A 6,573-nucleotide genomic window follows, 5' to 3' on the forward strand; every position below is an offset into this window, starting at 1 on the left:
CTCGTTTGATCCCAAATGGACGATCGTGATGTTGACGCCGCACAGGCTCCTCCCCGATCTCTTGACCTAGGATGAAACCTATGCGCCGCCACTATTGCCGTCGCCGCTGCCGAGAGAGAGAGAGAGAGAGAGAGAGAGAGAGAGACGAGGGTGACTGATGGCAACGGCGGCGATGGGCAAACGAGGTCGCGCCAGGCCGGCGATTTCATCCGTAAGTGCACCTGCGCTGCCGACGATGACGGCTCAACCAAGGTCCTCTTGATGGATCCCCGCGCCAGGGTCTTCGTCGCGCTGATGGCGGTAGGGCAGCCGTCAGCCGCCATGGTATGGAAGTATCTCTTCGTTTTGCTGGGCAACCTCAACCTGGTTGCCTCCTTCTCCTTCTTTCTTTTTCATCGGACTAATTTCTATGTTTCTTGGTGGGACGACGAGGTTGCCAAATCCGTAGCACTCACCACATCACGGCGGCGGCTACCTGCATCACCTCGCCGTTCATTGTTATGGAAGCGTGATGCGATGAGCTTTTCCTAGCGGCTTACAGGTGAAGCCAGGGGAGGAAGGGAGGAATGCATTGTCATATGCTCGATCTTGACATCTTGTATTGACAGTTTGACACAGTGCTGGGCGACAGTCGGAAGCCTACTTGAATCCAAAACTTTTGAGGTTCGATCCCATCTACTTCTTTAACATTGTTCAAATGATACACACTATGCTTAGTATTTCGTTTCCTAGGAATAAGATCTGGAATATTTTCCTGCAAAAAATGTCCGCAATATAAATATATGGATGGTGACTCTTTGATTAGTGGCCCATGCGCTGATCACCCGGCAAGTGGGGCGCCGACATTATGGTAGCCTGGTGCGCCGGCTGGGTTTGCTCAAGCAAACTCTTCCTGATTAACTTTCTGTGTCTCATGTTTCATTTATTGGGTTGTTTGGTTTGTGACTAACTTTGCCAAAGGTTGCCACACCTAAGGTTAGGCAAATTTGACTAACTTAGGTGAGTGTTTGGTTCAAGCCATATCTTAGGCAAGCCACACTTGAGCCCCACATGGCATACACACAAAAAGTGTGGCAAGATTCCCTTAGGCTTGCCAACTTGTGGCTCTCATTTTAATGAACTAAGGGGCTGTTTGGTTTGAGACTAAGTTTGCCTAAGGTTGCCACACCTAAGGTTAGGCAAGTTTGACCAACTTAGGTGGGTGTTTGGTTCAAGCCACACCTTAGGCAAGCCACATTAGGGTCCCACATTACATACACTCAAAAAATGTGGCAAGATTCCCTTAGGCTTGCCAACTTGTGGCTCTCATTTTGAAGAACTAACCTTAGGCAAGTGTGGCAACATTGTATGGCAAAGTGTGGCATGGTTAGGCCTAGAACCAAACAGCCCCCAAGCTTAGGCAAGGTTGGCAAAAATGTGTGGCAAAGTATGGCAATGCTAGGCCTAGAACCAAAAAGCCCCTATATATCCAGACTTTGATTTCCTTGACAGTGTACATGTCATGTGTTTGACGCAATGCACAAGAGGAATCATTGAGCTCAACGGTCTTTATTTTCTATGTACAAGGAGCCGAGGAGTACATCATGGACTCACTACAGCAGATGCCATTAACCTCCGTAGTCCATAGGTGTAACTGATGTTCATATCAATCTACCATACAAATCATGTTACAGGTAAAAATGTGTTGGCTCAAGAGCCATTAGAGTTATTCACTTCTTAGTATTTGGACAATTGAATTAAGGAATATATGAGACGTTTGAATTAAGAAATGGAGGATCTGATTACCTTGCAAAAGGCACTCTCAAGATTAGTTTCACTAACCGTCTTTTTGTTGAGAGTGAAGGTATACTATCCAAAGATGCTTTTCTTTAGAAAAGGAGGACCCCCGGCCTCTGCATCTGGGCGATGCATACGGCCACTTTATTAATTATTCTCAGAAGACCTTACAAAGTAATACAACAGTAAGACTAAAGCCACCGTCTGAGCAACAACTGTCGCTACTCCTATCCAAATGACGAAGGAGCGCTGATAGTCTGGGCCTAATACCAAACAGACATCGCAGCTAAACCTAAACATCTAAGACCTGAGGTCCCAACCAGGACGCCTGCCGGGTATGGGGCACCTACCAGTCCGGCGCACTCCTCAACCAGGACGCATGTCGGGTATGAGGCCGCCGCAGCCACCTGCCACCAATCCATCTTCAGTGTTGTACTGCTGCACCACCTTGCCCGGCCTCTCTGCTATAGACGCCACCACGACGCCTGATAACGTCACCCTCCTGCGCGAGTCCCTCGCCACACATCGGGCGCCGAGTCTCCACTGCGCCACGCCGCCGAGAAACGCCACCATTAATGTGCAGGATGGAACACCGCTCCACCAATTATTCCGTCCACTAGTCCCTCGAGCCCGTGTACACCTCCAAGAATGACGCCACAAGAGGGAAACGACACAATAATGCCGCAGCCATCCGATCTACTAATCTAGGGTTTCCCCCGAAGGTAGCATATAGTGGCCTGGAACTTCTCAACAGCGATGCCTTCAATAAGGGAACGACACCGAATAGTGCCGCCATCGCCGCCCTCGGCAGCAGCCACGAGCAGGTCTTCACCCAGATCTGTTCCAATGGCCTCCATCAAGCGTCTTGTGCACGGATCGTCCACCACCGCGGCCGCCGCGTCGCCTGTCACGAGTCCATAGCCGCCGACACATCCTCCGCCGTCCGGGGCCGCCGCCCCGGGATCCAGCCCTCGCTGGCCGCCGGAACGAAGCCACCGAGCCCCATCGAGGGCGGCCAACGGGGGCGGAGAAGCTAGATCCGGCCAAGCCCGGCCAGGATCCGGCCTCTCCCCGCGCTGAAGCCACTCCCGCGGCCCTGCATCTCGCCCGCGCCCGAGGCGACGCAGGTAGTGCATGCGCGCGCAACACCGCAGAGAGGGGAAACGCCCTGCCGCCACCTTCCTTGGGGCGCACACGGACTTCGCCTGCGGCCCCTCCTGCGGCGGCGAAGCGAGGGAGGGGGCGAGGGGGATTTGGCGGCGGCGGCGCTAGGGTTGCCCCGTGTCGCCCGGGGGCGATCCAAAGATGCTTTAAAGCTTAGTTCATTAAACATCTTTTTATTCGGAATGAAGGTTTACTACAGTTATAATAACTCGCTCCTTGGTTATGCATTCCAATTTAATATAGTATAGTTCAGCTGAAAAATGTTAATGCAAAGTAACCTGCATGCTAAAAATATCTTGGTCTTCCTTGAATATTACCTTGGGGTGCCTTGGGTATCCCCAAGCTTAGGGTTTTGTCACTCCTTATTCTCCTCATATCGATATGTTCTATGAATCCTACTTCTGCCATTGCCGATTCATGCAACCCCGGACTCCTTCACTACGAGTGACCAACACTATGGTAAATAACATAAGTTGACAAGCTCCAAGTAGACAATCCTGATTATATAGTTACCATGGGGAGAACTCTCCTTCCAATTTAGAAAAAAAAAACATTGTGCATTCTGCTTTTTTATGAAACATGAGTAGTTGCTACTTGCTCGTGTAAAATAGACATTTAATTTGTAGTATGATTCACTCTACAAAAAACATTTTAGCATGCATGTTACTTTGCTAAGAAAATTAGCCCATCATTTTAAATCAAATTCCTAGAGCAAAAGATTGAGCCTTTGGTGACTATTAGTTTGAATTTGAGAATGTATATACATCTAGATGGATGCAAGTTTTTTGAATCATGTAACACTCTGTTCAACTATCTCTTCTAACTATGATATAGTTTTTTTAATCTCCATTGACATACTCTATCGACGAGTTTTCAGTGCGATGTTACTTTTGTGCCATGGATAAAAAATAACTTTGATTGTAATGCCCACTTCTTTGTGCTCCCCGGCTTGGTAGTTTTGTTTCAGTACAGCACTGATAATTATTATAGAAATTATTTTTACTGATTAGATGATAGGACATGTACAGTGTGAGGCCTGAATCTGTTTGGTGATGGGAGATGCTCCATGAAGTTTTGCCTTTGGTATTTGCACCTTCTACTATGTAACATTCTTCAATAGATATTGGTTTACATTCATTTTCTTCTGAGCGAGTTTAATTCTCTTTTGCATACCCTTGTATCATCTGCTATCCATTTATTGCAAATTTCATGAATTAAGTCTGCTCATATTAGCAGACTAAAGTTGTTGTTTTGTGTTATTAATGACAATGATATGCCTGGAACTTACAATAGAAGGGGTGGGCTTTCCAGATGAGAAAACATTATATAACACTTTTACCTTACAATGTTAGACATGTTAAAAAACAAGAATTTAATTCTCCTGTATTTGTGGAGTTGTTTGTAATGATCAATGTCATTTTCAGATTTGAATACTGTTTGTAGTTTATATTGTGATCACTATAGAGTTATTACTTGGTTTGCACTTGGTAGTGATCATGCTTCCAGAAATTTATATAAGCTCCTATCCTTTGATTTAGAAACGGATAGGCGCAGCAACGCACGCCTTAATGATCTAAGGACATATTTTAATGAAACATAGCCAACCTTTTTTTACCACAAAATCAATCTTCTTCCTTGGCCCACTATTTTTGAAGTGCTTTCAGTTGACTTCTCTCTTCTACATGCACAAAAATCAATGGATACAAAGAAGAGAAGGATCCAGTGATGTTCATACCTAGAGGCAATAAGCAATTCGTTAGTCCACAACGATGACAAGTGCTAAGACCCATGCATTTTAAGTCCATAATCCCAACCTACACCACAACCCAACAAACGTCGACATCTTCTTGCTCCACTAAGAGCATCTGCAGCCGGACTTGGCAAATCCGACCCCTTTGTCCACGGACGCACTCGGGCGTGTCCGCGGATAGTGACCGATCACCCCTCAAAATGCATTCCACATCCGGATACCTCAAATTAGAAACCTCAAGTCCACAGTATTACATGCAACGCAGCGATCTTTGATCGGAGCTTTGTCCGGTTCCGCTCCCGCCCGCCAGCTCCGCTTAGGCCATGTCCGGCGGCCGGCTGCCCTCCCCAAAGTGTTGGTCCGGTCGCAAGGTAGAGTAGGGCATTGGACACTCGTCGGCTCACGGGTCAAGGCGTCGCCGTCCCCCATGCCCTACTCTTCCTCGTCGGAGCCCAGAACCCGTTGGGTGCCGGTGGACATCAGATCGATGACGGATCCATCCGGGTTCGAGCCACCGACAACCACCACGGTGTGGTTTGCGGCGCCCGGACTGATGTGCCATACAGGGCGCAGGAGAATGTGACTCCGCCTCACCGACGTCCACCGCCGCGAGGGCTGCCGCCGCCTCCCTCGCCCGGTGCCTTGCACGGAGGGCATGCCATGCCATGGCCTTGTCGGACGAGGCCCATGGTGCGTCTCGATGCTCGGTGCACCAATGAAGCGGTTGTGCGTTCGGTCGCCTGACGGACCGCACGTCCTTCGGCGATGCATCTACGGCTGGCCTAGGGCCGGATCCATGCGCCATTTGGGCGGACGCAATGGATTCCCGATGGATGTAGTCCGAGCACAGCCGTGCACGGGCATCCTCCCGGGCGTGGCGGAGCACAAGCTGGACGGCCATCTCCTCCTCAGGACCGCGTGGGATGAGCTCGGGGTTGATGGATCTAGAGGTGAAGGACTCGAATCCGCTGCCCTCCATGCCGGAGACGGCCGGAAGGAGCCGAAGACGAGCTTGGATGGCGGAGGGGGTGGAGGTGAGGGGTGTGAAGTGGCCAGGGTTTGGTCCGGTGAGCGGATGGAGAGAAATTTACATGGGGTCGGGTGGGCCAGTGTGGGATGGGTCCGACGTGGCGGGCGCGCCCGGGCGCCCCCATATCCGCCCATATATGAGGGTTGCCAGTCAGCCCGGGCATTTGAGGGCCATTTGAGGGGGCGTCTGGGTCAAAAAAATAGTGACCGGACAGTGACCGGGCGGCCCGCCCGGGCGTATGAGACGGGTTTGAGGCGCCAGGCTATAGATGCTCTAACCACCATATATCACTTAACTTTCTTCATTTAGACGCCCAACTGGGAAGAAGAAAAATGTTCTCATTCTTGTAACATAATTTTTTCTGCTTCATTCACCGTGTGACTTCTCTTCTAAACTCCACGATATTTCAATGGTTCTTTGCATCAAATGATGGAGCATTTTTTGAATTAATATGATTACTGGGGCAAGAGGCCAAACAATAACATACAAAATTGAAAGTACAAAATTGAAGTTTGACCACATCTACAATCCATTTGGTGCCTCCGAAACAAAATTGAATAAGACAACAATGGAAAAAATACCATGGCACGGCTCGGCCACCGAATCCAACGGGTGTTGTCGACAATTGGCATCCTAGGCCAGTGACCACCCATACCCCCCGTTGTCCTTGAGTTCCCTCTCAGAACAAATGTATTATTTTGGGCCATGTTGCTGGAACTCAGCCATGGCTCGAAGGAGGTGGATCTGGGCGAAGGGAGGCGTTGTAAACTATGCAAAACAAGAAAAAAAGTTTTGAAAAACAATCAATAATAATGATCCATAATTTAACCATACAATCTACATGATACTCAAC

At 49.0% G+C, this 6,573-nt stretch overlaps 1 long non-coding RNA gene across 1 annotated transcript; it reads left to right on the forward strand.

Moving 5' to 3' along the window:
- Positions 1-30: 30 nt before the first annotated feature.
- On the forward strand, positions 31-4,387 carry LOC109761300 (uncharacterized). The gene is made up of 2 exons (XR_005759911.3): positions 31-324; positions 433-4,387. It is a non-coding gene; the product is annotated as an uncharacterized lncRNA (long non-coding RNA).
- The last annotated feature ends 2,186 nt before the right edge of the window (positions 4,388-6,573 follow it).

Source organism: Aegilops tauschii, chromosome 6 (genome assembly GCF_002575655.3).
Source record: "Aegilops tauschii subsp. strangulata cultivar AL8/78 chromosome 6, Aet v6.0, whole genome shotgun sequence".
Taxonomy (NCBI): domain Eukaryota; kingdom Viridiplantae; phylum Streptophyta; class Magnoliopsida; order Poales; family Poaceae; genus Aegilops; species Aegilops tauschii.